This window comes from Diceros bicornis, chromosome 13 (genome assembly GCF_020826845.1).
Source record: "Diceros bicornis minor isolate mBicDic1 chromosome 13, mDicBic1.mat.cur, whole genome shotgun sequence".
NCBI lineage: Eukaryota > Metazoa > Chordata > Mammalia > Perissodactyla > Rhinocerotidae > Diceros > Diceros bicornis.
The window spans coordinates 49,449,350-49,474,146 of record NC_080752.1 but is presented as its reverse complement, the minus strand read 5'-3'; the positions used below and the strand labels follow the sequence as shown (position 1 = coordinate 49,474,146).

At 40.5% G+C, this 24,797-nt stretch overlaps 1 protein-coding gene across 2 annotated transcripts in view; it reads right to left on the bottom strand.

Moving 5' to 3' along the window:
* ZMYM1 (zinc finger MYM-type containing 1) overlaps window positions 1–12,044 on the bottom strand; it is a 32,849-nt gene extending 20,805 nt beyond the window's left edge. The window contains exon 1 of one of the 2 annotated variants that reach the window (XM_058553629.1): window positions 11,978–12,044. The gene's annotated coding sequence lies outside the window, so the exon portion shown is untranslated. The remainder of the gene's footprint in view (window positions 1–11,977) is intronic. The other variant, XM_058553630.1, reaches the window with a different exon arrangement.
* Between the last annotated feature and the right edge of the window lie 12,753 nt (window positions 12,045–24,797).

Sequence of the window (24,797 nt, the reverse complement as noted above, 5' to 3'; positions counted from 1 at the left end):
GGTTCGGATCCCAGGCGCGCACCGACGCGCCACTTCTCCGGCCATGCTGAGGCCGCATCCCACATACAGCAACTGGAAGGATGTGCAACTATGACATACAACTATCTACTGGGGCGTTGGGGAAAAAAAGGAGGAGGATTGGCAATAGATGTTAGCTCAGAGCTGGTCTTCCTCAGCAAAAAGAGGAGGATTAGCATGGATGTTAGCTCAGGGCTGATCTTCCTCACAAAAAAAAAAAAGAATTTGGAAGCTGTTTCAGGTATACAGACCATAAGACATAATTATTATACCCAAAAACTCTTACCCATTTTTATCTATCTAAACCATTTGTTCCCAAGAATTGCATTTTGATTACCCATGGAAACTTCGTAAGACATTACACAAAATTAGCTATAATTTTAAGCTATTATTTTGCTGACAAATTTGTATTTGACTAGTAAGCCCACGTTGCATGTCTGTATCATATTCAATGCTTATATAACTCTAAGGACATGCCTATTTCAATCAAACCAACAAACTTAAATAAGCTTTTATTTACCAAAGATTATTTCATATACCTTAATTTTTAGTGAATTTATGTAAGCGCTTACTTTAAGCCAATTAAACAGAGCTCTTAATTTTTGCGATAGCATCCAGAGGTAGAAAAATATCTAACATTTATAACATATATACATACACATAACAATAGATAGATGCAACAAAGATTTTATAGCCTCTGTTTTAAATGTCCATCCAGTCACATTATCCTTAAATTTGCTTCTTTCCCTCTGGGTACATAGCTTTATCTTAATTTAGGGAAGAAGGCCTAAAAAAATTCCTATCAGGCTTTAAATATCAACTTCCAATTTGGCCAAATTTCTGATCGTAAGTTACTAAATCCTTTCAAATATCTTGTCAAGTTTCAGCTGGGACAAACAGTAACTATTCCAGACAGCGTTAACTCCAACTCCATTAACATTTTTAATTTTAGTTTCCCCTTGACTGTTTAAGGGTAGCAGTTTCTCATTGTTTCAGAATTTAGACACAGCCAGTCAAAAGTATACTTATGCTGCAGCTAGAATGAGATCTCAAAACCAAACCAAGCCAAGAGAACTTCTGTGAGCAGATCCCCTAATTCTTCCTTAATATTGGGCATCCTCCAAATCAAGACCCTCACATTGAAGGCCAAACCAAGGCTTCCTTTTTGGAAGTCAAACCAGAAGGAAGAAGAAATAAGAATTTGGTCACTTGTACCAAAGCTTACTTACCAAAAAAAAGTATGCTGTTTTACAATATTAATACTCAGGGAGTGTTTCCTCCAGTGAGACACGATGCCTATCTCCACAATACAATTTATAATACAATCATGCAAAATAGATGTAATCACTTAATTCCATAAACTCTTATACCTCTAATTATAGCTTTCATTAGGACTTCAATAACAAGTCTCCGTCATTTCAAAGAATGATTCTCAGGTCCTAGAGAAGATGGGAGCAGAAAATCTACATCGCAAAGGCACAGAGAAAGCATTCAAGTTTGCTCCAAAATGAGTTTCTGGGGCTTATTTGCCTCATCAGTCCCAGTATAACAGGAGAGGCTTTGGGACTGGCAAAAGGACAAGTCAACTTTGAACCACTTTCTAGCGCCTCTGGCCCTGCAGGGATTTGCAAGACAAAGACAATTATTTCCAGTTCCCCAAAGAAATGGATTACAGGCTGAATGATGAGAGGTTGATTCACCCTTTCAGCTGCATTTTTCCAACTGCTTCTTTATGTCAGGGAGATTTTTAACTTAAGTGAATCAAAAGATTTTTATGTTCTAAAACTTTGGGACAATGTATCATACCTTTAATAAGTCTGCAGAAAGTGTTCAATAGAGGCCATTGTTCCAAGAGCAACAATTCAACTCTAAACCAATTTACCCTACGGGGGTGTGCGTGTGTGTGCGTGTGTGTGTGTGCGTGTGTGTGTGTGTGTGTGAAGTATGTGTATGTGGAGTTTTTGTTAGGAAGCTGAGACCCCAAGTCTGATTAAGTTAAGACTAGTCATTATGACAGTTCTCTAAAAATTTTCCCAATTTAGAAGTTTTTCCAATTTAAGGATCCATAAAGAGTTATTTTGGCCACTTGGTATCATACCCCTGCAGAACAAAGACAGAAGGTGAAGTCCAATAATCCTCTAGATCTCTCCCAAATGAGGGTCCCTCCTTTCCACAGGTGAAGTCCAATAGTCTCCTAGATCTCTCCCAAACGAGGGTCCCTCCTTTCCACAGGTGAAGTCCAATAGTCTCCTAGATCTCTCCCAAACGAGGGTCCCTCCTTTTACTCACACGAAATGCAAATAGAGAGACAGGGAATTCATGACTGTGAGTGTCCTGGTGACTGACCCAGCAAAGCAAAATGGAAACTACTCACATACAAGACAAACACATGCATACAAGGACAAAAAGTAGACTGCAGTCCAATGCGTTTCTCCACTCCAACCAATGGGAAGGCGGGAGCAGCAAAGGAAGTCCTCTGGGCAAAGATGCCCGGACAGCTGCTGGGGACCACTGATCCCTCAAACCCTCCCAGGGGCTGTCCAGCCATGGGCACAAGCCTCCTGGCTGGCTTGCCCAAATTGTTACCAGACCTCTTAATTCTCAAATTTAGGCGTGCCTGATGCACAGTAAGCCAAACACTGAGACATCAGTGCTTGGAGATGGAAAAAAGTTTATTTGAAATGGCCAAGAGGAGAAGGCGGGAGCATGGGTTCTCTCAAATCTGCCTTAACAAGAGAAGGCAGGGAGTTTTATAGAGCTAAGGGGTGTGGCAGGAGGAGTTTCAGAGAAACAAAAGGGTAATCAATGTTACTTTCACTCTCAATAAGCCCCTGGGCAATCTGACTTCTGGGCATCAACTTCTGGGCTGGGGGCTGGTTATCCTGTGATCCTTGAAGGCATTCTCTTTATTCTGTAAAACAAGCTCATAAATCCTTGTCACCCTTGAGTTACCCCTCAGGTTAAATAGGAAAATAGCAAACTGACAAGATTAACTTTTCATAAGGTCAAAAGGTAATCTTACTGAATATTTACAGTAACTCTCAGGTACCTGCCTTCAGCACTATCAAATATACCCAATTTCCCAAGCCAGAAATCTAGGTGGTAGTCTTAAGTTCCTCTTCTCCCAAAGTCCCCACATCTAGTCACCAAATTGGATCAAATATACCTTCTAAATGTCTTGAATCTATTTTCCCATTACACCTCATGCCTGTACCCCCCTGCCCCCAATCAATGGATTCCTTTTTGGTAAATAGATAGCTAAAACCCCAAATCGCAATATAAAACATTGTGCATTCAGGCTTAAAAAAAAGAATTCCATTTTATGACTTTTGAGGAGCTACAGGAGCCTTTTGATCACTCAGCCCCAAGGCCTCTTTTTCAAAGACAGATTGGTTCCTTGTGTTCTTCTTTTTCCTTATTATTTTTTTTTGTTAGTGCCGTCAAGTCAATTCTAACTCCTAGCGACCCTGTGTATAGCAGAGAAGAACTCTGCCTGGTGTTTTTGCACCATCCTCTCATCTTCTGGTGCTATATCAGACAATGCTCCACTGCTATTCATAGGGTTTTCATGACCAATTTTTTCAGAAGTGGGTGGCCAGGTCCTTCTTCCTAGTCTGTCTTAGTCTGGAAGCTCTGCTGAAACCTGTCCACCATGGGTGACCCTGCTGGTATTTGAAATACTGGTGGCACAGCTTTCAGCATCACAGCAACACATGGCTGCCACAGTATGACAACCAACAGATGGGTGATGTGGTTCTGTTACCTAATCAAGTGGGCTCGCCTCCTGGTGAGTTAAATAAGACGCTACAGCAGTGGAAGTTGTCTCACAAAGTACAGTGTATTTGCAGCAAACAGGAGGACATGAGGAATCATTTCCAAAGTCATGGTGTCCCCGAACAAAAGGAAGGAGGAACTTTTATTTGGTTGGGGAATGAATATTCAAAACGGAGAGGCGAGTACACTGCAGATTATGGTAATGAGGCTTAATCTCCTCTTGAAGAGATCTTCGAATTAAAATTAAGGCAAGGTCATGGTGTAGCTCTTGTAGGGAGGCTTGGTTAGCTTCAGGGTGGCTACTGGTTGTCTTCTAAACCCATCCTTGAGTTCCCCGGGCACCTAGTTGGTGACAGTTCCCTAAGCCAGAAACAAACCCCGGGCCTCAGTGGTAAGAGCAGCAAATCTTAACCACTAGACCACCAGGGCTGGCTTCTCTTTTTCCTTAATTGATGTCTACTTTCCATTTTTCTGGTAGGTGCCATCTCCAATTCTGAATCCTTTGGAACTCTTTCCCTTCCTGACACCCTAGCTTGGCTGCAGCATACAAGTCCCCTGGATTTCCCTTCCTTGATCACCCTCAAGACAAACAGATACTCTTTTTTAAAAAAGGCTTTACAACTGCTAAAAAGAAACAAGCCCAAAACGGAGTCACTTGTATTAAACCCCAAGACTTAATATCTAACCTAACTGCAGTTTCAGTCTCTCTCAGTGTAGAATTTTAAACCAATCAGTCTGGAACTTCCTGATCAACACTAGTGAGGTAATCTGCATGATAAGACCCCCTGCCCTTCCCCCTAAGGGAAGTTGACCTTGCTTGATACAATCTTTTCTTTTGCTAATAACTTCCTTGTCCCACCCTTTTTCTGCCTATAAAAAGCCTTCTATCTTGTACAACTCCTTGGAGAGTCCTTCTATTTGTTAGATAGGATGCTGGGCAATTCATGAATCATTGAATAAAGCCAATTAGATCTTCAAATTTACTCAGTTGACTTTTGTTTTGTAACATGACTGTGGAAATTAATTAAAAATACCTTAACTAAACGAGTTGGAAAGGCCTATAGGGGGAGCACTCATGCTCTATCATACACCCTCAATTATTCCAAACAGGAAGAGACATAGCTTGCATCTCCCACAGAAGTACAACTACTTTACTACTGAAGGAAAATTTCTCTCTCCAAACAGCAATAGCACAGCCAATGAGAAATGCCAAAGTTCAGCCAATGAGCAGCTGTTGCCGCCCTCAACTGTTACTTTCCTCCAACGGACTTTTGTTTAGAACAGCCCTACCCTCCTTTTTTCTCTATAAAAGCAAGCTCCCCTCTTTTGTTTTCTGGATTTGCCTAGGTTAGGCATAGCATGCACATTCAGAATTGCAATTCTTTTGGCTATTCCCGAATAAACTCATTTTGAGGGTAAAATAACAGGCAAATTTGCCTTTTAAATTAATGATTATAGAGGGTAGGGGATAAGTAAAACAGATATTGATAAGTTAAAGTTGTTACAGGAGTAATTCCAGGTCTATGGTTTTATACAGAGTTAGTACATGAAAGACCCAAGAAATTCTGCCATTATCTTTTATTTCTGAGTTTGGGACTCAACCACCTGCCATACCTTGATCTTTAACTCAGCTTTTACTGAAAGTCCCTACTCCAAGGCAGAAAATTAAATAGGCCTTACTGTGAAGTGCAATAAAAGCTCACATGCCCTCTTCCCAGCCCATCTGAGCATTACACACAACCAGCAAAGCAAAACTTACTGGAAATTAACTACTAGATTGTCATTAAGTAAATATGCTATGCAAGTCTAAACATCAATTAAAAATAAAAGCACCTAGGGGCCAGCCCGGTGGCGCAAGCAGTTAAGTGTGCGCGTTCCACTGCGGTGGCCCGGGGTTCGCGGGTTCAGATCCCGGCTGCGCACCGACACACTGCTTGGCAAGCCATGCTGTGGTGGCGTCCCATATAAAGTGGAGGAAGACAGGCACAGATGTTAGCCCAAGGCCAGTCTTCCTCAGCAAAAAAAGAGGAGGATTGGCAGATGTTAGCTTAGGGCCGATCTTCCTCACACACACACACAAAAATAAAATAAATAAATAAAAGCATCTAGGGGCCAGCCGGGTGGCATAGTGGTTAAGTTTGCACGCTCTGGTTCAGCAGCCCAGGGTTCCTGGGTTCAGACCCTGGGCATGGACCTACACACCACTCATCAAGCCATGCTGTGGCGGTGTCCCATATACAAAATAGAGGAAGATTGGTACAGATGTTAGCTCAGGGACAATCTTCCTCAAGCAAAAAGAGGAAGATTGGAAACAGATGTTAGCTCAGGGCCAATCTTCCTCACCAAAAAAAAAAAAAAAAGCACATCTATGAGCTTTGGCATCTCGGAATTCCTTCAAACTTGCCAGTCATCACACAAATAAGCCAATAATGGAAAGCAGCCTGAAAATGTAATTAACCTAAAATATATTTCTGAGGCAGGGGAAAATGGTATACAGCTGTGAGAAAAACAAAAAAAAGCAAAAACATATATGAAAAATAAATCCATCACAGGCATACCCTGTTTTATTGTGCTTTGCACATATTGCATTTTTAACAAATTGAAGGTCTGTGGCAACCCTGCACTGAGCAAGTCTATCGGTGCTGAAGGCTCAGGACGGTTAGCATTTTTTAGCAGTGAAGTATTTTTTAATTAAGGTATGTACATTGTGTTTTTTTAGACACAATACTATTGCACACTTAAAAGACTACAGTATAGTGTAAACATAACTTTTATACGCACTGAGAAACCAAAAAATTTGTGTGACTTGCTTTATTTCTATATTTGCTTTATTGCAGTGGTCTGGAACCGAATATGCCATATCTCCGAGGTATGCCCATACTTCCTTTTCCAACAAGATGCACATTAGAGTAAAATAAGTCCTAAAGAACTCTTTTTAATATAGTTCCACCCATCTTTCCAAACTGAGGCTAAACCACATATGTTGGAGAGTATTAATAGTCATAGGATAAATGTGGCATGTCTTCCTGCTGCTTAATACTACATGGTAATGAGTAATTTAAAATATTTTAATTTAAACCAAAGAAGGATATATCACAGAGCAGAAAACAAAATTCATATTCATTTTTAAAGTAAAACATGAGACCACAAAGAAATTGCAAGTCATCAGGTGTTACTTCCAGACACACAAATGGAATTCCAGAGGGGATGTATACACTTTCCTCCTGGAAAATTAGCACAATATTGCTTATATAAACCTGATGCTTCAAACTGCTTCACCTTAATCTTTTAATTCCTCTCCACTATACTTGTGCTCATACTGTTCTCCAACCTGCAAAGTCATTTTTGCTTATTCAAATCCTACTCAGCTTTTAAATCAACTCAGCCCCAGATTTTATCAGATTGGTATGAATTAAAAATAAGACTGATAAATCTAGGCATAACAGAGTAGCATGCTAAAACCTCCCACTGGAATCAATTATAAAATTAATAGGCTTTACCCCTGAGAGCACTTTCCAGGACAGAGTAGAGGAAAAAGCCCAAGTACAAAACAGTAGCATAGTGAGCTAAGGAGACAGGAGTTCTCAGTTGTCAAAGTAGTTGGAACATAAGAGGCACAATCTGGGAGAGGAGGTAACCACAGAGAAATAAGCCCTCAAATTTGCATACAAATATTCCCCTCCTCCAATTATTAGCTGACTCCTAAAGTGTACTTCTACAGAGTAAGACTCCAAAAAACCTAGCAGAAAACAGCATTTGGGAGGCGAGAGAGCTGAGAAGAGATCAGTAGCTTTGCAGAGCTAAGAACAGTTGCAATTTAAGCCTGGCAAAGTAGAGGGGATTTGCTAACCACCTAAGCTTTCAGTTGAGACTCCAGGGGTGCCATGCCCTAGGAGTAAGGGCCACATCCCAGGAGAAAAGATTGCTTCCTAGAAGCAAGGGCAAATCGAAATAGATTAGCCTAGCAAGACCTAACACCAACCCTCAATGGATCAATGTAACCTGCTAGTACTACCCATCTGCCTAAAGGAAACTTGGTCCTCTCTGGAGGAAGTACAACTCAGGTCTCCAAAACGTTTCATCCACAATGTTCATAACACAATAAAAGTTTATGGGCAAAAAAACCAAACAAGACTGACTAAAAACCAAGGGAAAAAAAAGACAATAGAAACAGATCCACAGGTGACGCACATTGGTACTATCAGGTAAAGCCTTTGATATGTTTGAGAAAATAGAGGAAAAGATGGAGAAGTTCATTAGAGTCCTGGAATTTGTTTAAAAAAGAAAAGTCATGAAAATTTGAGAACTGGAAAATAGGGAAATTAAGAATTCAATAGATGAATTCAGTATCAAATTAGTGAACCAGAAGACAGTTCTGGTTAGTAGAAAGTAGTCAGACTGATGCATATAAGGATAAAAATACAAATAATGTAAGTAACATGTGGGTCATGGCAAAAACATGTGACACACATGTAAACAGAGTCCCAGAATAAGAGAAAACAGACAATGCAACAGAAGCAATATTTGAAGAAATACTAGCTGGACAATTTCCCCCAAGTGAATAAAAATATCAAACCACACAAATTCAAGAAGCTCTATGAACAACAAATAAGATAAATATAAGGAAAACACAACCATACACATCATAGTCACACTGGTGAAAACCAAAATTGAAAAGAAAATCTTAAAAGCATCTAGAGAAAAAGGACACTAACATACAGGGAAACAAAAATAAGAAAGAAGGCTGTTTTCTTGTCAGAAACAATGAAGGCCGGAAACCAGTGGATTATCTTTAAAGTGCTGGAAAAAAATCTCCCAAAAATTCTATGCTCAGTAAAAATATCCTTCAAAAGGGCCGGCCCCGTGGCTTTGTGGTTAAGTGCGCACGCTCCGCTACTGGCGGCCCGGGTTCGGATCCCGGGCATGCACTGATGCACCATTTCTCCGGCCATGCTGAGGCCGCATCCCACATGCAGCAACTAGAAGGATGTGCAACTATGACATACAATTATCTACTGGGGCTTTGGGGGGGGGGAAGGAGGAGGATTGGCAATAGACATTAGCTCAGAGCCAGTCTTCCTCAGCAAAAAGAGGAAGATTAGCATGGATGTTAGCTCAGGGCTGATCTACCTCACAAAAAAAAAAATCCTTCAAAAGTAAATGTGAAACAAGGACGTTCTCAGATTAACGAAAATGATGAGAATTTATCACTAGCAAACCTACACTGTAGAAATGCTAAAGGAAATTCTTTAAGCTAAAGTGAAATACTCATGAAATTTGGTGTAAAGATTGAGAAGGAAGAAGCAAACTGTTTTTATTTGTAGACAGCATGATTGTGTATATAGAAAACCCTAAGGAATCTCCTCTTCCTTCCAATAAAAAACTATAAGAATAAATGAATTCAGCAGGATCATAGGATAATACAAGGTCAATAATTAAAAACTGCCTCTCTCATCACTTCTCTTCACCATAGTACTAGAGGTTCTACTCAGGTCAATAATGCAAGAAAAAGAAAAGATATTAATCTTGAAAAGGAGTAAGTAAAATTGTCATTATTTATAGATGATATGTTGTGTACACAGAAAATCCAAAAGGGTCTCCAAATAACTACTGGAATTATTAAGTAAATTTAGCACAGTCAATATTCAAAAATCAATTACATTTCTTTGTACTAGAACAATTAGAAAATAAAAATTTTAAAATAACCATTCTCTATAGCATCATAAAACATCAAACATAGGAATAAATCTAATGAAATATGTCAAGATCTCTACACTGAAAACAAAACAATGCTGAGAGAAATTAAGGAAGATGTAAGTAAATGCAGAGATAATAGCATGCTCATTGACTGACTCAATATTGTTAAGTCACTTTTCTCCAAATGGAGGTACACATCAAAATCCCAGGAGGAGTTTTTGTGGAATTTGCAAGATGATTCTAATGTATATATAACATATACAGAACCTAGAATACCCAAGACAATCTCAAAAAAGAAAAAAGTTGGAGGACTTACCATAAAACTACAGTAATTAAGATAGGGTGGTATGGACACAAGCAAAAATAAAATGACTAACGAAAGAGTCCAGCAGCAGGTATACTCCAACCTCTTATTTCTTTGCATTACAGCTACTTCTTTATACACTACACTTTGCAAAGATTTGTTTTATTCAGTTGAGTTCTGCAAGCTCTTTTACTGGCTTGATAGGAAGGCTGGGGGAAGGCTAAATCCTTTTCAAACCAAACTAAAATGTCCATGCTTAGTTCTGCAGGCAATGGGGAGCCACTATTTATGAAGTGCCTAAGTACTGGGGTTACAGACATAGGATTATTAGGATGTGTCACACTCATAATACTCTGCCTAGCACAGTATGCAACAATGTAAGTGTATATAAGGTACAAAGTGAAATGAAGGAAGAGAAGATGGTTAAAGAAGTATTCAAGAAGGTGAAATTTGAGCTAGGTTTTTTTTTTTTTTTTTTGTGAGGAAGATCAGCCCTGAGCTAACATCTGTGCTAATCCTCCTCCTTTCTTTTTTGCTGAGGAAGACCGGCTCCGAGCTAACATCTATTGCCAATCCTCCTCCTTTTTTACCCCAAAGCCCCAGTAGATAGTTGTATGTCATAGTTGCACATCCTCCTAGTTGCTGTATGTGGGACACAGCCTCAGCATGGCCGGAGAAGCGGTGTGTTGGTGCGCGCCCGGGGTCCGAACCCGGGCCGCCAGTAGCAGAGGGCGCGCACTTAACCGCTAAGCCACGGGGCGGCCCTGAGCTAGGTTTTAAAGTAGATGTCTAAGAAGCAATAATGGGGGATATTCTAGGTACAGGGACAGCTTGTGCAAAAACCAATATAAGGGAACTATAAGAAGGGGAGTTATTGCTGAAGATAAAATGCAGGAGTGCTGGTGGAAGGAAATGAAGTTGGAAAAGCAGACATGGGTCATATCAGGAAAGTCCCTGAACAATAAAAACCTTGAACTTCATCCTGTAAATCAGTAGCTTTGGGGGTCCAGCAAACACTTCATTCATATTTCGTTTTTTAAACAAAAATTTACTTTAAAAAACTAATAAAATCTTGAGATACATTTAACTGTGTTATATACCAATTGTTAAGTATTCTGGAGCCCTCCAAAGCATTACTTTGTGCTAGGTTAAGAGACCTTCAAATAGCTTTTCCTGCTTATCTGGGTGAATACAGTTCAATCCCTTGTCTCTGTACCACTGATGAGGAAGGTTACAGCTTTGCACCTATCCTTTTTGGATTCTGACCTGTACATGTTCGCTCACAGAAAACCCTAGAGGCAAATACACTATTTTAGCAAAGGCATCAAATCCTCCAATGCTCTTGCCTTATCCTAAGAGTTAAATTGGCAAAGTGTCGCGCCCTGATACTGTCGGGGCTAAACAAAATACAGTTCTTGTTACCAATTTTAAGGGCTTCTTGTCTTATATATTTGTGATGAGGATTACAAGTTATTGTCAGATGTTATTAGTGATTCAACTCTTAAAGAGAAAATTCACTTATCTATTTTCAAGCTTTCGATTCGTTTAATTGAAAAGTATGCTGAGATTGCATCCTGAGAAAACTGGAAAAGTTACCGTTTGCAAACACTAGTCCATGCAAACCAAGATACTCTCAATCCTGTATACTAGAGCCAACTACTGAAATCAAGTGATAAATACTGCTCCTTCATCTAAATCCCAATTTCAAGTCCGAATTCATCAAGAGTCAAATTTTTAGAGTAATTATTTAATCTCTTTTAGCTGAGATCCCGTGTACAATTCTACTTGCAAATGGAGTTCTATGATTTTTTTGTTGTTTGAAAAAATCATTGCTTAAAGGAGAGCCACAGGTGAGACCAGATGCATGTTTTAGAAACAGAGGCGGCGGAGAGAGACCAAATGCTGAAAGACCATCACGACGCAGGAGCAGTGGGCGGCGGGAAACGCGGGCAATGACCCCCGACTCTGCGGACAAGGTTAAAGGAGACGACAAACAGAATCCACGGGCCTGACCCGGAATTCCCGACCCTCCTATGGCGGAATCCGCAGGCACGGCCCCGTCTCTAGGAATCCGGCCCGACCCGATGCTTCATCCTCCCTCCCACTGGCGGAACTCTCCGTCCGTCTCCGCTAAGGCAGAGGAATAAAGACCCACACCACAGCCACTCAAGAACGCTTACTAACTTCTCTCAGGGACGCTCCCCGCGCGAGGTATCTCCAAGGAACTTTGACGCGAAACGGCCCCGCGGGCCCCGCCCCCTTCCCGCCGTGCTCTGCGGCCGAGCATGCGCAGCGCGGCCGGCCCAGCGCGTCTCCTTTTCCTGTTGGAAACAGCGATCTTGGGATAGGAAAGAAGGTGGGAGAGGCGGCGGGGGAGAGCCCTTAACACTGCCTGGGAGCTTACAGTTGAAGCCATACCTAGATGTCAACCAAATATGGACCCTTAAAGGCTGGGGCGGCGTCGGGATTGACTCAGAGTTTAGGCAGGGCGATTAGATTTCCTGGATTCGAGAGAAGGCTTTATTGATAACTTCGGTAAATCCCAATTTCGTCATCCTTGAAATGGGGATAATTATAGTACCCACGTCATAGGCTTCTGATGATTAGAAAGACAGTATTAGTAAGGGGCTAGGTACAAAGTAGATTCCCAGTAAAAGGAATTATCCGCAGAAACAGAGTGGTAGTTCAGGATTCTTCCATTTTGGGGAGCTCTTAGTATATTAAAATTGAAATAATCCCAAAACAGTGTGGCAAAAATCATGGTATATTTTAAATGCTATTTAACAAATTAACACTTTCAACACCTGAAAAAGTATAGGATCAAATAATTGTGCTATTTTTGAATAGCATAATAGGACTATAAAAGGTACATAAAGTTGAATGATGAATTTACTGCACTTCTGTCTCTGACCATGCTTCTTGAGATGCTATTAAAAGTTTAAATGAGGCCCTTTGTGAATGGGATATCTATGCCAAAAGGGCCTCCTGACCCCTGCTGCTATGGTTCCTAATATCCTCTGCAGTTAACCTCAAATTCAGATCCTTTGGTGCTTTTGAATACTAGACTGGTAACTGAAGTTAATTTCTCCAACAGTTATTACTTTCCTAATATAGTATACAGTAATTAGGTATACCATTATTTGTTCTCTGTTCCCTTCTCTTGCCTTCTTTTGGCTAATTTGAACATTTTTTAGTATTCTATTTTGATTTATCTATTGTGTTTATGACCAGATCTCTTTATATTTTTTTTTTAGTGGTTGCTCTAGGGATTACAATAAACATAAGTAAATTTTCATAGTCCACTTAGAATCAATATCTTACCACTTCAAGTGAAATGCAGAAATATTACCACCATATAAATCCCTTTATCATCTCCCCACCCTTAAGTTATAGTTGTCTTATGTATTAGAATTGTAAACCCCATCATAGGGTGTTATAATTTTTGCTGCCAAATCAAATATTTTTAAAAGAACTCAAGAGGAGAATAGTCTATTATGTTTACCCAGATATTTACCATTTCTGTTGCTCTTCATTCTTGATGTTCCACGTTTCCTTCAGGTATCATTTCCCTTGTATCTGAAGAACTTCCTTCAGCAATTCTTTTAGAGGTCTGTTTGTAACAAATTCTTTTGGTTTTCCTCCTCTAATAATGTCTTTATTTTACCTCCATTCCTGAAGGATATTTTCACTGGATATAGAAGTGTGTTTCTTGATAGGTTAGGGGAAAAAAATTCCAGCAAAGTGCTAACTCCATCAGATGACCATCACTGACCTAATCACAATTCCTGGAAGATGGAGTACAGTAGTCCCTCCTTATCCCCCGGGGACCCCCAGTGGATGCCTGAAACCATGGATATTACTGGATGCTATATATACTATGTTTTTTCCTATACATGATACTGGCTCAACACAAGGTTGACAGAAGGGAAGCCATATTGTAGAAAAGAAACCATATTATAACTTTGAATGACCTGATTAACTAACCTAGCTGGATATGCACCCTCCAGGAGATATATATGCTTTGTAGATTTTATGGCCCCTCCCAGCTGTGATAAGTCAATAACTTTGTTCTTTTGAGTTCCTTAGGAATGTGATGACCCCTGGGCAGGGAGTCTATGCTGATAGCCATCATCAATGACAACTGAAGGATCTGGGTATAGGGCATTGCTCCGGTCTCTGATGTATATCCAGTAAAACAAAAGATTATCAGGAACAAAGACCAGATGTCTGCCCTCACCCAGAGATCCAATGGATGCCCCCACGTGAAGCCAGATGCCTCCCCCACCTGGAGAACAGTCCTCTATATAACTGGCCTGTAGTCTTTGTTCTGTAAGATAGTTCTTTTGGACATTAGTCAGCCACCTTCCCCCTTGCTAGCAAGCTGTAATAAAATCCTCTCTCTCCTACCATCTTAACTCTTGATATTGGCATGTCTTGTGGTGGGCAGACGACCCCCCTTGGGCAGTAACATACATACATACCAGTGATAAAGTTTAATTTCCTAATTAGGCACAATAAGAGATTAACAACAATAGCTTCTCTTTGGCATATCTGAATTGCTGGCATCACTACTCTGGTGCTTTGGGGCCTTCATTAAGTAAAGTAAGGATTACTTGAACACAAGCACTGGAATACCTTGACGATGGATCTGATAACCCAGATGGTTACTAAGTGAGTAATGGGCGGGTAGAGTATACAGTGTGGATACACTGGACAAAGGGATGATTCATGTCCTGGGTGGGACAGAGTGGGACAGCTCGAGATATCATCACACTACTCAGAACAATCTGCAATTTAAAACTTAAGAATTGTTTATTTCTGGAATTTTCCATTTAATATTTTGGGACCATGGTTGACCTTGGGTAACTGAAATCATGGAAAGTGAAACTGTGGGTAAGTAGGATTACTGTTCTCAGGTTCCAGTCTAGGTCATAAAATAACAATTTTGATACCTCCCCTCCCCAATCCAGCCATTTGTGATGTCCAACTCTCGAACTTCCAAATTATGTGAGCAAACAGATTCTCTTTTGTACTTAACCTACTTTGACTTGGTTTTCTGTCACTCACAGATAAAAGTTCTAATAAATGAATGTGTGAGCAATTCCTGACAACAAACGTTTTTTAGTTTTTAGGTTAATGAAGTTTGTCTCACTAAGCAAGGTAAAGCAGTTGAGCCTATAAGATGTGTAGGCTCCTGTTTCTAATAAATGAATGACTCTTACGTGTAAAAAATATCAGTGAAAGATAAGCCCTAGCTTTTGTGTAACCACTTTAGGAGAACTGGAGCAGTGAGTGCACATTCCTGCTTCTGATAACAGGACTGAGAAAAAAAAAAAAACGCTATAAAAAAGGCTGAATCCTGGTCCCAGGTGAGGACTTCCATTGGGTGTGCAAACTGCTTATTCATGGGGCACTTATCTAATTTTTGAGATACTAATTTGTATTGTTTGTTGTATACTTTTCCTCCCTTGCATCCTTGTCTTGGGGATTTTGGTAAGACCAAAAGCAGGAGGTATTGGAAGGCAAGAGCTGGTCTTATGTTTTGTAAAAATTCAATCTGACTGAAAAGATTTTGAAAGTATCCAGGGAGGGAGAGAGAGAGAGAGAGAGAGAGAGTGTGTGTGTGTGTGTGTGTGTTTTGTTTGAGGAGACAGAGAAGTGCCTTAGACAAAACCAAGGAAAAGATTTCAGAAGGCTAGGAAGAGGGTGAAGGTCTATAGTTGTGTGATTTGAGGGGACCTGCACCATGTTCTTTGACAGTAATATGGGGAGAAGGCTGGACGCTGAGCATAAGGAGTTGTATTCTTGCTGAAGATGCTCATGCCCCAAGCCACTGGTCCTGATGAGAACATGCACTGGGGCAATGGCTATCTCTGGGATAACCAGTCTGGACTATTAAGCCAATAGCTGCAGAGCCTCAAAGATGCTTTGGAGGTGGATAAGACCCACCCTGGGACCTATACATACCTCTGGGGGCATTTTTCTTGAGATGCCAATAATGACTGTGATTAAATTTTCTGCCAGTGTAGCAACATGAAGTCTCAGATTTGGATTTAAGTTGATTATGAGAAAATCATAATTCATTTTATTTTCTCCATACCTGAATATGTCCTAAAGTTCATACCTGTTGCTTTTGGATGAAGCATTGGAACCTAACTTGGTTCCTTGACTTACCTCTTTTGAGTAGGTATCTGAAGAGAGAGGCCCAGTAGCAGTCAAGCCATAGTCCAAGAAAAGTCTCCAGGATCTCGTCCATAACCAATGACATTCATACCCTTAGGAAAAGACCTAGATATTAAGAGTATCCTGCTTTGAGTCCAAGAGTAGAAGTTCAGAAAGAATGAGAATTAATACCTCAACTTTATTCTTTATATTCTATACCCCCCAAAATAAGCTTCATTTATTTTTTAAGAGCATAATGCTAAAATTGCTTCATTTGATTATCCCATGTGGATGGTATATCTGTTTAGCACGCTTGGTTGCAAGTGATATATAATCCAACTTTAACAGGTTTAAACAATAAAGGGAATGCATTGAGTCATAAAATTGAAAAGTATAGAAAGAGGACAAGCTCCATATTTGGCTCAGTCAGGACTAGGTTGCATTTTTCTGTAATTCTCTCAGCTTTGCCCTCTTTGATTGGCTTTGGCTTTATTCTCAAACTGGCCTCCTTCATGGTAGCAAGGTTATTACCATGGAGTATACTTCCTCATTCACAACCAGGAAGAAAGAGGGTAGCCCTTTTCAAAACTATTGGACCAGTTGGCCTATTTGGGGTCTTGTACTGCTTCTGAACAAATTAGGGTGGTAAGGAGGCTGGGATACTGTTATTGAATTATACCAATCAGGGACCACCCTTGGATTTGGGGATAGTGTCAGTTCCATTCAAAGCACATGGCTGCCACACAGTGGGGAGGGTTGGAATGGAGGATTGCATAAGTAGCACAATTTCAAATATATTTTAAAAAACGACTCACAGAAAGAAGATGGGGAAATACACTAAATGTAAAGAATAGGTGTCTTTGAGACAATGAGACTGAGGGTGGATTTCTTTTTCCCTTACATTGTAACTTAAAAAAAAAAAAAAATATATATATATATACATATATATATGTGTGTATATATATACATAAAATGGTTTTTCCCCAACCACAATCATGTATCATTTTTATAATGGCAAGAAAGCCCCATAAATTTATTGGGGAAAAAGTCAAGAGTCAAAGAATGATGAAAAATAGTAGTATGAGATTTCACCAGATAGTCAATATGCAGTTAATGGCCAACAAGTGGAACAACCTGCAAGAGGAAGAGGAAGAATGAGTCATAATTCTGTTTGTCTCCTTGAAGAGCCCTTCTCTCTCTTCAAGGTTCTTTATGCTACAGAAAATTTTTAAAAAGCATCCTAATTATGTGTAACATCCTGTCTCAGGACAACTATTTGAAATATATTTGGAGTTTTATTTGCTGGTTATCAAACAAATAAACTCAAATGCAACTTTCTGTGTAGGTCTTGCTCTGCATCTCTGCCTGACATGCACTTTCTCTTTTTCTGAGACTGGATGTTTTTGTCTCTTACAGTTCATCTCCTAGTACTTAACACAATAGCGGACAGGGAGTCACTAGATAAATGTTTGTTTAATGAATGGATGGTAAATTTATCCTTTCTGCCTCAGGACGTCTTTGTTTCTATTTCTCATTGTCACAGAGTCTGAGCTATGAATCCAAATGACTAAGTGCTAAATAAATTCACCTTGGGCCGGCCCTGTGGCTTAGCGGTTAAGTGTGCACTCTCCGCTACTGGCGGCCGGGGTTAGGATCCCAGGCGCACACCGACGCACTGCTTCTCCGGCCGTGCTGGGGCCGCGTCCCACATACAGCAACTAGAAGGATGTGCAGCTATGACATACAACTATCTACTGGGGCTTTGGGGGGAAAAATAAATAAATAAAATCTTTAAATTCACCTTGAAACTGGCTTGTTTTTCAGCTATCAAACACTTTATGGGGGCACAACATTTGGCACTGTTCCCCAGTGTTTCCATGATGACCTCCAAGGAAGGCTTAGAGTCACTTAATCTGGGCCAACCTACATGGTAACATCTGAAATAAGAACTCTCCCACTTTTTAGGATTCATAGTCAGCCTGGAATACTATTCTTTTCCTGCTATCTCATCTTCCCACTTCAAAGGTCAACATATAGCAATACTATCTTTGGAGTCAGACAGCCTATGTGTAAATTCTGGCTCTCTCATTTACTAGCTGAATGACTTTGGGCATTAACCTGCCTGAGCCTCAGTTTCCTCATGTGTAAAATGGCGATGACAATCATTCTTTATGGGGTTGCTGAGAAGATCAAATGGGATAATATACGTAAGTGCTGAATTAATGTTAGTAATTATTATTATTTAACAAGCATCTGTTGAGTGCTATGTGATAGGCACTATAACTAGATGGTGGGGATAAACAAAAGCACCAAGATAGATACAGTTCCTGCCTTCATGGAGCTGGTCTAGTGGAGGATTTGGACATGTAAATAGGTATTGCCAACATGAGGCTATGAGAGTGGAAGTACAGGATGTTGGGAGGCCCATAGGAGCACCATCTATCCCAGGCTTGGAGGTCAAGGAAGGCTTCCTGGAGAAAGTTAGATAAAAGTTGATACAAGAAGACTGAGTAATAGGGCTGGCCCGGTAGCGTAGTGATTGGGTTTGTGCGCACTGCTTCAGCGGCCCGAGTTTGCAGTTTTGCAGGTTCAGATTCCGGGCACGGACGTATATACCACTCATCAGGCCATGCTGTTGTGGTGTCCGACATACAAAAATAGAGGAAGACTGGCATAGATGTTGGCTCGGGAACAATCTTCCTCAAGCAAAAAGAAGAGGATTGGCAACAGATGTTAGCTCGGGGACAATCTTCCTCACCACCAACAACAAAAAAAACCCCAAAAATCAAAACTGAGTAGGACTTAGCCAGGTGAAGAGAAGGGGGAAGAGTATTCTAGGAACAGCATGTTCCAAGACTGAGTGGCAAGAAAGAGCTTGAAGCATTTGAGGAATTGAAATAAGTTCAGTATTATTGAAACCTATCATACAAGATGGAAGTTGTTGCAAGAATTGAAGCTGGAGGTAGATGGGGCCACATCATACTGAGCCTTAAAAACTGGATAAGGAAGTGGGAAGGTAGTGGGAAGACATAAAAGAGTTTAATCCAGAAAGTTACTTGATCGGATTTGCATTTTAGAAAAATTGCTCTGGCTGCTGCTGTTTGGGGCAAGGATAGTAAGGGCAAAATAACTGTAGGTACAGAGACCACTTCTGAAGCCCAATTCAGAAACCGTTGTTGTAATCCAGGTCAGAGGTGATGGTGGCCTGAACTTGGAGAGTGGAAGTGGGGTTGGAGAAAAATGGACCAATTAAAGAGATAGTTAAGAGAGGAATCACTGTGGATGAATGGGGGAACATGATGGTTAGAAAACCTGGTGGAGAGCCGGCCCCGTGGCTTAGCGGTTAAGTGTGCGCGCTCTGCTGCTGGTGCTCTGGGTTTGGATCCCAGGCGTGCACTGACGCACCGCTTCTCCTGCCATGCTGAGGCCGCGCCCCACATACAGCAACTAGAAGGATGTGCAGCTATGACAGACAACTATCTACTGGGGCTTTGGGGGAAAAATAAATAAATAAAATCTTTAAAAAAAAAAAAAAAAAGAAAACCTGGTGGATAGTAGTACCATTCCATGAGATAGGGAACACAGGAGAAGGAGGAGCAATTGAGGTGGTGGGGCACTGGGGCAAATAATGGGTTCAATTTTAGATATGTTGTGTTTGAGATGCTGTGGAATACCCGAAGGAAAATATTTAATAAGCAGTAGGATAAACAGTTCAGAAGACATACCTGAAAGAGTTATAGCTTTGTGAGTCATCACATAGAGTTGATGATTACAACCATAGAAATTGGTGGTGAGAGTACACTCATTGTGGGTAGAGTGAGGTGAAAAGAATGCCAAAGAGAGAAACCTTGAGCAACACTGATAATTAAAGAATTAGTGTAGATATAGGAACACAAAAAAGAGACTAAAAAGAAGTGGCCAAGGCAGTATGAGGAAAACTCGGAGAATATTGTATCAACAAAGCCAAGTGAGGAGGGGGTTTAAAAGAGGATGACATCAACAATAGCAACGCTGCTGATTGATAAAATAAGGAATTATAAACATCCATAGGATTTAGCAAGAGTGGTTTCTGTAGGAGCCGGAAGCCAGATAACAGTGGATTGAGAGTGGGTGTGATATGAAGAAGCAAAAATACTGAGTGTAGTCAGCTTTTCTAAGAGGTGTGTGGCTATGACAAAGAAGATAAGGTGGTAGCTGGAGAGACATTCCCTCCTCTGTTTGGAGAAAAGAATGAATGGCAGAAAACTTTGTGAGTTTGGTGCCAGGAACTAAGGAAGTTATTATTTAATGGCTTCTATTGTATTTTCTCTGTGAAATAAGAGGTCAGGTCATCTGCTATGAGTGAGGTGAATGGGTCAGAGATTTGAAGAGAAAGGAGAAACTCTGAATAGACATTGTGAAGAATGGAAGAGAGAACTGACAAAAGAGGCACAGAAGGATTTCTGGAAAATACCATTAGCTTAGTTGAGGTTGAGGACCTTGAATTTGTATTTGCATCAGCTTTGTAGGCTGTATGATTTTTACCAACAATAGTAAGCAGCCAAGGTATGGCATGGAGAAGTTGATTCAGAGTTGTTTTTCCAGGTAGGTACAACAAAAGGTCCATAGGAGAAAGCTGAGGACACTGGCAAGTGATTAGTAGAAAATGTAATAGGAAGAGAAGACAGTAGAAGGTTAATAAATAGGATGAAAATAGACTGATCAAGGAACCAGAGGTCCCTATAAAATAGAAGTATAGTTTTAGAGGGAGATGTTGAGTGGGAAAACAGAAAAGATAGTGGGCTGTAGTCAGACAGTGGGATATCTGAATATATTATTTCAGAGGTGGAGCAATCTTAGGCCATCAAAGGATTCAAGATGTGGCCATTGGAATGGGGAAGCTCAAATGGAACGACAGAAAGTTCACTGAAAATGAGAAGCTAAATAAACTGAGACACCAGGGTGTCAGAAATGAGAATGGTGAAATCATGGCAGAAGAAGAAAACAATGAGCTAGCAGCTAAATTCTTCAGTGAGTGTTAGAGAGTGATTAGGAGATGAGTAGATCCAGTAATAAGGAGGAGTAGGATCTAATAAAGCCTGATGGTATAAGCTTGAGAGGAACATGAATTTTTACATAAGAACAGCAATGGAGAGCACAGGGGATATAGACCCAACTTCAGATCCTAAGGCAGGTGGTGTAGGAAACTAAGCATCCTCCACTTGAAAAAGCTGCAGGTGAGGTAGTTACCATTAGAAATAAACACAGCCAGGAGACTACAGAGGAGCTTGTTAAAAGGAAAAAAGGATAAGAATTGGATTTACACAATATTCAGGTCCAAATTCTAGCTCTATCACTTACAACATGGCAGAAACTGGGGAAGCTGCTTAACTAATCTCTGAGCCCCCTAATTTGTTTGTAATCAGTGTGAAAGATGACATGAGTGGAGCCATGTTAAAATAGAGCCATAGCAATGATTTCAGAGGAATTGCCTAGCACGTCTTGTTTTCTTTATCTTCCAAACTGGAACAAACCACCAATATTCCAAGAAGTCAACAAGGACAAGAATATCCTGCTTGTAAGGACTGATAAAATTGGACTTTGCTGATGACCAAATCACCAACCAATCAATGAAGTACAAGTCTAGCCTTTTGCCTGATGACTGAATCTCAAGCCAATCTATAAAGTACAAACCTAGCCTTACCTCATCCAGCACCAATGAACTCTTCCTTAATACAATTTACCTCATCTTCCTCTCTTTTTCCTATAAAAACCCTGAGCCCTTCTCCTGTAATTGGAGCACATTTGAGTTTCTACTCGAATCTGTGTCTCCCAAATTGCAATTCTTGAGACCCCAAATAAACATTTTGCTTCTCTTGCACTTTATGCCTCTTATTTGTTGACATTGGCTGGTGTCAGAAGTGGGATCCAGAGTGAGTGATCTCCAATTCAGGTGCTGCTGCACAGACACAAGCAAGACACCTACAAGAGTGTCTTCTGCTCTATCATCTCCTCCTGGCAGCTCTGGCTCCTGGTGGTAAGTCCTGCTGGGCCCAAATCTCCCATCTTTGATAGAAGTTCAGGCTCTTTATTTGGGTGTCATTTGATACCAGTTCTGAGCATCCTTTTGTTGTCAGCTTTGTTAAGGAACTTCTGTTTGTTTTGTCACTTTGTTGGGCCTTTGGTTTTGCTGGTAAATACTTACAAATTGGAAGTACATTTTCTAAGGAGACTGCCAAAGGGCAGCCCCTCTTCTGGGACTCCTGCTGGTTTTATGTTTAAAGAATATGGATTTTCTACGTGTAGATTTTTGTCCTGCTGGTTTCACATTACTTGGGAGGATTTGAGGCTTCAACTGGCCTCAGTGAGACTCCTTTGAAATTCCTAAATTGGTTCACTTGCATGCTCAATTGGAAAAAAATTTATTGAACCAAACAAATTGAATGGGAAGCTTATTTCAATTGGTAACTTGAAGCCTCTAAATGAAGCACTGAAAAAGTTGCTTCCCTAAAAGCTAACTCTAAACTCACTGAGGCCAATTCAGACCTCTCTCAACTTTCATTTTTCTCTCTGTCCTTTGAAGTTGTAAATTTTACTATGTTTTTAGAATGTAAACAACCCAGGAGACAATTGTCTCCAAGCTGGACTCATGGGCTTTTGCCATCTGGAACAGTTTCTCTCTTTGGGCCACCGTATGGCAGCTCATGGCTATTGCCATCTGGAAGAGTTTCTTTGTTTGAGAAGGCTACGGCTGCTGCTGTCTGAGAGTTTAATCCTTATCTGGTGAGTGCTCAAATTCTGTCTTTCGTGTCATTTGTCCAAACAGCTATAGCCAGTGGGTCAGAAGCACAGGTAACAACCTGGGGCTTGCAACTGGCATCTCTTTGTCTCTTTGTCTCTGTCCAGCTGTGCTTTGACATGGGAATTTCATCTTCTAAAAGTTCCTGAGAAGTTCCTCCCTCAGGAACTCCAGGTGGGTTTATATTTAAGTACTATGGTCCTTCCTCTTACAAATTTTTGTCCAATGGACCAACACTAAAGATGATTTAAAATTACAGTGGCCACTTTGGGGCTCTTTTGAGTTTCCAAAATTTGTCTTTATGTGTACTAGACTTGAGAACGATGGACCAGAGAAATTGAATGCAATTTTAATTTCTAAAGAATCAAGCACGCTACATTTGAACACACCTGCTTAAAAACTATGTTCCCAGAAGGTGTAAATATTTACAAAGAACAGCAAAATATTACTAAGCTTGTTTTGTGTCCTGAAAGCTTGGCTTGGTAACCATCAGTTTGGGGGCCAAAATACGGTCAGACAGAAATGTGGATTGCACCCCATTTGCAGCTGGATATGGTGGGCAGAAATGGGGGTTAAACTCCATTTGTGGCTAGGGTCCCATCAAACTGCTGCTGGCCTCAGGGGAATTACATTGACCATTAGAAGGAATGTTACCATTAGATAAGATCATTTAAGAAGTGCACCTCGGGGCCGGCCCGGTGGCGCAAGCAGTTAAGTGCACGTGCTCCGCTGCAGTGGCCTGGGGTTCGCTGGTTTGGATCCGGGGCGGGCACCAACGCACTGCTTGGCAAGCCATGCTGTGGTGGTGTCCCATATAAAGTGGAGGAAGATGGGCATGCATGTTAGCTCACGGCCAGTCTCACTCAGCAAAAAAGAGGAGGATTGGCAGATGTTAGCACAGGGCTGATCTTCCTCACAAAAAAAAAAAACAAAAACAAAACTGCACTTAGAAGCAAAGAATTCAAAATTCCAAAATAGCCTTGTTGAACGTTTTGTTGCAAAAAAATAATGAAAAAAATAAGGTATAAGAGGTACCTAAAAGAAAAAACTATACAAAAGTCTGTTAAGTTAATGCCTTTACAGACACCTCCATATCTACTTTGTGTGTGTGTGTGTGTGTGTGTGTGTGTGTGTGTGTGAGGAAGATCAGCCCTGAGCTAACATCCATGCCAATCCTCCTCTTTTTGCTGAGGAAACAAAGACTCTGTGTTTTGTCTTTATCAAGTCTTCGATTGCTTAGAAAAGCTGAGTCTTTTCTATTAAAAAAATAAAGGTTTGGGGCCGGCTGCGTGGTGCAGCAGTTAAGTGCGCGCGCTCCTCTGCTGGCGGCCTGGGTTCAGGTCCTGGGTGTTCACCGATGCTCCGCTTGTCGGGCCATGCTGTGGCGGCGTCCCATATAAAGTGGAGGAAGATGGGTACAGATGTTAGCCAGGGCCAGTCTTCCTCAGCAAAAAGAGGAGGATTGGCATGGACATTAGCTCAGAGCTGATCATTCTCACAAACAAAACAAAACAAAACAAAAAACTAAGGTTTTGCAGCTATGTAACCTTCTAAATTTGTCTTTGAAATCTTTTTGTCACTTTGGTTAAATAGATGAGTAAATATTAAGTTTTGTAACGATCTGTGATCCTACTTAGGCAAATGTTTTAAAAACTTCATTGATATTTTTCAAAAACTTCCAAAAATCAAATTCTAAATGAAGTCTTTTTTGACCTCTAGATAACTTTGGGAGTTTTCAGAGGATCCCTGAAACATCTCAAAAGATTTGTTCTCTCTCCTTATAAAAAGAGGGATGTCAAACTAATTAGGCTTATCTGATATGTTAAATTACATGGGAAGCATTGTTAAATAAGAAATAACATTAAGCTTTATGTTATGTCTTTATAAGTATATGTTATGAGTTCCAGAAATTATGTGAAATTCCTGCAAATCTAATATGTCCTGGTATAAAATGCAAAATTGAGGCTCAAATTACATATCAAGAAAGTGCCTTAGCTGACTTTCATGCAAAGGCAGCAACCACAAAATCTATGGAGGTTACGACACATGTGGATGAAGTCCATT